This window comes from Benincasa hispida, chromosome 12 (genome assembly GCF_009727055.1).
Source record: "Benincasa hispida cultivar B227 chromosome 12, ASM972705v1, whole genome shotgun sequence".
Taxonomy (NCBI): domain Eukaryota; kingdom Viridiplantae; phylum Streptophyta; class Magnoliopsida; order Cucurbitales; family Cucurbitaceae; genus Benincasa; species Benincasa hispida.
The window spans coordinates 79,925,194-79,933,365 of NC_052360.1; the positions used below are offsets into that span (position 1 = coordinate 79,925,194).

At 29.1% G+C, this 8,172-nt stretch overlaps 1 pseudogene; it reads left to right on the forward strand.

Annotated features, from left to right (window-relative positions):
• The first annotated feature begins 2,976 nt into the window (after positions 1 to 2,976).
• On the forward strand, positions 2,977 to 5,554 carry LOC120067671 (annotated as a pseudogene).
• Positions 5,555 to 8,172: the final 2,618 nt, after the last annotated feature.

An 8,172-nucleotide genomic window follows, 5' to 3' on the forward strand; every position in this document is an offset into this window, starting at 1 on the left:
CATATATTTTCAATTTTTAATTGATTCGATTTTTCTATGACAATTATTTTTCTTAAATTTGTATAAAATAATTTAGATTTAAACAAAATTAGTTGAAATTTCAATCATATGAAATTATATATATATACAAATTAATTGTCGATATGAAAATAATTAAAATAATAAATCTATTTTGGTTCATATAATTAAAATACACAATATTAATTTGTCTAACAACATAACAAGTTTTTAGAATTTAAAAATAAAATTTACCAAACGATGTTTAATTTCCTTCCACACCTGATTTTTCAAAAAGCAAAGCTTAAAACAATTAGTTTAGAAGTTACTACAAGCCTAAATATATTTGTCTCAAGTTCATGTTTTTTTTTCTCTCTCTTACTTTTCTCTAGATTCTTCAATTTTTCATGTATTTTTGTCAAAAACGTTTCTTTAATTATCTGTATTTGTTCTTTCTAGAACTTTTCTTCTTTTTTAAAACTTTTGTCCCTCCACTGTCTTTAAAACTTTTAAAAATATTTTTTTCTCCAAAATATTTATTCTTTCCTATAATTTTTTTCTTTTAACATTTTATAAAATATAGTTTATAAATTCACTTACAAATTTAGAAAGAATTCGAAAACACAATTCTTATTTATTCTACATCTAACTTTTTTATTCATAAATGTATTTTACCTTTAAAATAAGACTTCACTAGTTCGATACATAGCCACTTCCACTTAAATAGTCGCAACTCATTGATATCATCGATAACCACTTCTACTTAAATATTTATTCATTTTTTTCAACTAAACATTTATCAATGATATTTTATGTTAACTTAACTATTCAATATAAAATTTTATTATTAATTATTAATATTCTAACTTATTTATATTTATTCAACTTTTTAATAATTAAATTAAGTAATTTTAATTTAATTAATGTTTAACTAAAAAATTCAATTATTTGTATGTAAATGATTAAACAAATTTCACAATATATTACATAATGTTAAAGTTTAATTAATGACTACATTACTCATTCTCTTAATTGTTTAATTTTGTTTTTTATGTATAAAATTAGTTAATCAGATACATATAGTTAACTTTAAGACATTAATTATCTTTCATCCAAACACATGTATTAATTATCTCAGATATTTAAAATCTATATATTTAATATCCATACAAACGTAAATTTATATATATTTTTTCACCTACCTCGTTAAAAAGGAAGAGTAAATGTAAATCAAGATTCAGTGCATTTAATTTGGTGTCCCATGGTGGGACATAGAAAGAACATCAAAATAGCAACAAGCTTTAATTTTTTCTTATAAATTTCATCAAAATAATAAACACAACTGCGGTAAGTATAGCCTTGTGAAAGAATCATTCTACATTTCTTCCTTCAAAGGAAAAAAGAAAAAGAAAAATATACGTCATTTTTTTTAATATAAATAGGAGTGTGATATTTGAATGATATGTTTTTTGTATCAAATAATGGCATCTTTCAATGATGGTATTCTACGTAGCTATGCAAACTTTCAACCAAGTACTTGGGGAGATTACTTCCTTTCCTGTCATACTCAAACTTCGGTAGACATCATATCTGATTTTTCAAATTTGTGTTGTCTTTCGTCTTTGATTTTTGTTGTTTTACTTGATCATGAAATGTTTTTGTTTCATATTGTTTAATTTTTCAGCTAAATATGTGCTTTTGAATTGAAATTATCGTAGCTTTTTAAATAATTGTTTGTAGTTATACTTTTAGAAAAATCATCTCATGAATGAGGGTAAAATAATGTTTAAAAATTTTAATTTCAAATAAGAAAATTAGTTACAATATTTTTTTGGACGAATCGGAGCGATGAAGGGCTGAATCTATCGTACTCTGCCACTTACAAGTAAATTGATATAGTTTAGTTATATGAATCAAAGTATATTATTATTTTATTTATTGATATTTAAGTTATAATTATTTTAACATTTATATGATTGGAAATGCAATTAATTTTGTTTAATTTAAATTGTTTGGTATTTTTTAAAAGAAATTATTGTATAAGAAATTAAATTTTGAGAATAGAGATGTGAGAAAGTAAATTAGTATGATAAATTTGAAATAAGGTAAATCGCTAGAAAAGGTATCAATTTGTAGGGAAACTAAATCTAAAAGCTAGTATCAATTAAATAACTTTTGTTCTTTAAAATATATCAACCAGTAATTTCGAGTAAATTATAAGATCTTTGATAACAATTTGACTTTTCATTTTTGGTTTTTGTAAATTAAGCCTATAAGCACACTCATTTCATCTCTAAATTTCTTGTTTTGATATTTACTTTTACCTATAATTTAAAAAACCTAACTTTTTTTAAAATTAAAAGAAAAAAGTGGTTTTGTTTTTGGAATTTGCTAAGAATTCAACTCTTCTACTTAAGATTGATAAAACCATGACAAGAAAATGAGAGAAAATAAACTTAATTTTCAAAAACAAAAAAACCAAAAAACCAAAATGGTTATCAAATGGAGCTTAAATAATTTGTTAAAAAAAAAGGACCTACATAGTTTGATGTTCCCATATAATAGCTTTATACGTTTTTCTCTAATATTTGGACGGTCTAATTTCTTATCTAAACGTCTAGATTATTAGATAATTACTAGCTAGTATTCTTTCTTATTAGTTTGTCATTTGCCAAACTCGTAATATATTTATAATCCATGAAAATGACAGGAAAAAACTATTAGAGAAAATGTGTATATCAATTTGTATAACTGCATTAATTTAAACTTTAAACTTTTATAAATGTATAAATTTATACCCTCCACCATGTTATGGTTGGATAAATATCGTGTGAGAAGGTCGTCATTTTTTTCTAGATGTACAAATGTACGAATATATTTTTTTAAAAAAACTGTGTTTCCCTATTCGTTATGTTTTCTTTAAGTTGTCTACCTAAAGGCAAAAACATATGATATGTTTTATTTTGTTGGACAAAAATTATGAAAAATAAGGAGGAAGAAGAGGAGATGGTCATGAAACAAGTTCAAGAACACAAAGAAGGAGTGAGAAGAATGTTTGGAGCCGCTGAAAAGTGTTCAAAAAAGTTAATTTTGATTGATTCAATCCAACGCTTAGGTTTGTCATATCACTTTGAAGATGAGATTAATGAAATTCTTGACCACATCCAAAATCATGCTAATGTTGACAAAGAAGATGGGATCTTTATGTTATGGCACTTAGATTTCGATTACTTCGACAACAAGGTTTCTTTGTTTCTTCTGGTAAATCTCTCTCTCAAGCCAATTATTTCATAATTATATTTTTGCTTAAAATAAATCGAGAACTTTTAGTTAGTTTGAAGCTCAAAAATGATCTAATAAGTCCGTAGACTTTTGTCATATTCTTTAATAGAGTTTCCATGAGGATACTATATAGACATTTGTTGTGAGACATCTCTAATTTTCCAACACAGCCTTTTGAAGTGGCCAACATGTTTCTCATATTCCTCAACATGAGATGATGTCTAAAGGCTTGCTATTTATAGATCAAATTCTAATTCTAGATCTATAAGAGATTCTATCTCAAAATCAATTGACAAAAAGACGAATAGAACCCATGTATCTTATAAGATTGTGAAGTCTCCCTTTTTCGAAAATGAGATTCTCAGTGTGCTTGTGAAGATAATGTCCTATAAAAGATTCCAATGTTTTCTAAAAAAGGTTTTGTAGTACAACAACGATAGGATGGAAAATCAAACTTCTAACTTAAGAGAAGGAACTATTAGATACATCAATTAAAGTTTAAATATCTATTATAAGACCGAACTTATAACTTAACTCATTCTAACTTTCCATCAGATATATTCAATAAGTTTACAAATGAAATGGGAGATTTCAAAGAATCAATTGTGAAGGATGGAGCTGGTTTATTAAGTTTGTATGAAGCATCCCACTTGAGAATGAAGGGAGAAAATATATTGGAAGAAGCATTAGCTTTCACAACTACTCAACTTGAAGAAATGGCCATGGATTCAACTCTCCATTCTCAGAAGAAGCTATGCCAAGGTTCATGCATAGGCACTATATCTCTCTCTATCAAAACAATCCATTGAAGAATAATAATGTTTTGCTCAAATTTGCAAAGTTGGACTTCAATTCTCTCCAAAAACTTTACCAGAAAGAATTGGGAGAATTTTCAAGTTGAAGATTTTTCACTAACTTTCCTACTATCTTTTTTTTTTTTTTTTTTTTTTTTTTTTATTATTTTTTTTTAAACTAAAAAATGTTCTAATTATGGATGTAAATAATATATTATAGGTGGTGGAAGGATCTGAAGTTGAGGATGCAATTACCTTTTGCAAGAGATAGAGGGGTGGAGTGCTATGTTTGGGCATTGGGAATATTCTATGAACCAAAATACTCCAATGGTGGAACAATATTAGCCAAAATTATTGCTTTTATATCAGTTATTGATGATACTTATGATGTCTATGCCAGAACTTCAACTATTCACCAATTCAATTGAAAGGTTTAGTTCTTCAACTACTCCTTTTATACTAAAATTCTTTCAAAAAATATTTTTTCTTCCTAGGCAAAACCCTAGGAAGAAAATATATTATATAATCAAAATCTTCTTAATTTTCGATATCAGATTAAATAATTATCTATCTTTGACTCCAATCTAACATTTTGAAGTGTTGATTAAATTTCAGGTGGGATGTTAATTGTATTGAGATGCTCCCAAATTACATGAAAGCTCTTTATGAAAGTATACTTGAAGTTTATCAAGAGATTGAGCAAGATAATTGCAAGGATAACAATATTCCATTTGGATTTGATTATGCAAAAGAAGAGGTAATTAAATTCTATTGTAATATGATTATGTTGCATGAAAAGAATATCCCTTTCTTAATTTGATTTGGAGTTATTGGGCACAGATGAAAAGGCTATGCAGAGTTTATGTAATGGAAGCTAAATGGTTCAACCAAAAGTATATACCAACAATGGAAGAATACATGAAAGTTGCCATTATTTCTTCATCCTACTATGTTTTTGCTTCAATTTCCTTCATTGCTTTGGGAAATGTTGCTTCAAAAGAGATTTTTGAATGAGCTCAAACTGACCCAATGCTTATTGAAGCAGCTGGAGTAATTGATAGGCTCCTCGATGACATTGTTTCCCACAAGGTACATAAATTTAAAAAAAAAATGAATCCTTTAATGACAGATGAGTGAAAGAACTTACAAGTATTTTTCATTAACACATTTTAGATCTGTCATATTTCATTTGTAGTTGAGGTCATGTAGCTTCTGCAATTGAATGTTACATGAAACAATATGGAGTATCAGAAGAAGAAGCTATAGCTGAGCTGAAAATGGAAGTGGTAAAAGCATGGAAAGATTTGATAGAAGAATATAAGGAATGCTCCCAATTATTTCCAAAGGTGATTTGTGACCGCATCTTGAATATTGGTCAAGCATCGGATTTATTTTATAAGGAGATTGATGGCTACACATTTGCTGACGGAGAAACCAAACATTTTGTTACCTTAATGCTTATAGACCCTCTGCCAATTTAATCCATCTTTCTATCCCAACAACTTTCTCACAAATATGTCTATAGATCAATAGCTAGGTTGCAATATATTTTTTTTTTTTTACTCGTGCCAGCTACGAGGTAAAATAAAATAAAAGAAGTAAAAGTAAAAGCCTTGAGATCGGATGTGGAGGAGAAAATGGAATTCATTGACCTATGACAATTCCATTGGACTACTCAACAAAATGGCTTCGTAGAGAGGAAGAATAGAGAGCTACTTAATATGGTTTGAAATATGTTGAAGAGTGAGAAGATGCTAGAAGAGTTTTAGGCTCAAGCTATTGAATATGTAGTGTACTTGTTTTTTCTAATAAACCAAGAAAAAGATAGATTTATTCACAATTTTCGTAGCATGTTTTTTTTGTTTTATCCAACATTTTTAGAGAAACTAGCCTATTTCAGTCAACTCAAACACCAAATCTCTTAGAGAGGTTATTGTTCTTTCACATTTTTAGGTACATTAAGACAAAGAAATTGGTTGGTCACAAACACAAAGAAGACAAATGCATGTCGCCTAATGTGTACCCTCTGAAAATCTGGACTAGCTGAATTTGCAAATTCTGAGGGAAGATTCACAATGAATTCATGTACCAGCTGAGGATAGTAGAGCCACAAGTTCAAAATAGTTCTTCCAAGACCAATTGTTTGAATCAACTCCATAATGAAATCATCCTTTTTTAATTCCCAAAAAGATCCACGAATCAAAAGAAATTTTATACTACCGAACTACTCCTATTACTACAAAAACGTAGCAACAATGGTAAGTACGGGATCGAAACACAGGGAGGCACAGAATTAATTCCCTCTTAAGCTAATTTTGACTGTGAAAGTAGTAAAAATGGGTTTTGATTTTGACTGATAGAAAACATGCAGAAAAATAAATTGCAAAGGATAAATCTAAACAAGAATTGGTTTATCTATTTCTCAGATCAAGTTACACATTCAATGTAATTTCAATCATCGTTTTCAGCCGATAATTATGCTATCGAATTATGCATTCATAACTACTTGCTTAATTCGATCTAACTAGCTTCTACAATGGCAGACAACTAGCATGAATCTAATCGAGAATACGTCCTAATTATTAACTAAGATCAGAAAGCCAATACCCTAACTAATCTACATGCTTCTAAATTCTATTGGGTTCGATAGCGGCCATAGAACTAAAGACACATGCATTAAGATTCAAGATTCGATTATGTTGATTAACTATCAGGAAAAACCATATTCAATTAACCAATTTTATCTTTGAACCTAACAATTAGCACATTCTAGGAATAGTCATCAAATGCCTTATTTACTATTGCTACTTAGGACCTTAGCAAGACTAAGAATCATTAGCATGCACAATAAAGCGTGAAAGTCAACCTCAATAATCATGCTTGGGAATTTAAACCGATTCAAAAAAAAAAAAAAAACACATAATTCGGAGTTGTAATCATCAATTGAAATAAAAAAAAACTTATGAAATTGACATCGAATCTTTGATCTAAGAAATAGATAGAAAATTACCTCATCGATTCATAGGCGAACCCATGAGATACAATCCAGTCTGTGCTCACAATCTAAAATTAGACTAAAACTAACCTAAAGATACTGAAAACATCAAGAAAAAGAAGAAAACTCGGCCTCTCATCGACCTCCATGAATTTCAACACCCAAATATTGACCTAAACACGAAGAGAGGAATTTTTAGAATTAATCGCAGCATTATAACGCTGTTGGATTAGCGTCAAAGGATCCAAAGCGTTGCAACACTGTTGGCAGCATAACAACGCTGCCCTACACATCAGCGTTTTGTCTTTAAGAGATGGGCGAGCATTGGGGCTATTATGGGATGAGCGTTGTGATGTTGTTCAGGGGCACTTTAGTCATTTTACTCCTTTTGAAGCCCGGATGCTCAAATCAACTCTAATTTGCTTCAAATTAACCTCGTTTAGCTTCAAATGCTCGATTTTATCTCTTGATTGCTCGACACCTACAAAATAAGATAATTAACATATAAAATCTACTAACAAACCGAAATTAAGCAAGGAAATATAGCTCTTTTTGAGATCTATCATATAAGCTCACTCTTGAGTACAATCAGATAATTCTTTGTCATCCACAATATTACGTTTAACAACATAAGATCAGCACACTCTTGTTTTCTTTTATTCTAAGTCGTGGTCTTAATGACCCGAACAGAGCCTATAGCTTCTTTTTCAGAAGCATTTACACCTTCAGTTTCTTCTAACTCAACATTAATTTCAACATTATAACGTACCAACATTACCGTTGAAGTAGGAACAAACAAATTTGCAGATTCATGACAATCCAAAATAACAACATTAGAACACAACTCAGTGGTAGAAGTATAAACAGTTGGATCAGCAAAACCAGAACTAGATTTAAGATTAACATCATCGACTAAACTACCTTCGGAAACCCTAGCATCTACATGAGCTTTAGTAGAAGGTTCAACAATCTCTTTAGGGTTTCTAGACAAAACGATATGTTCATGCATGTGATCAGGCTCACTACTAGAAGGAATTTTGTTTGGACTTTCAACACCAACCCCACTAGAAGACTTAACATTTTCAACACCAGCTCCAATTAAAT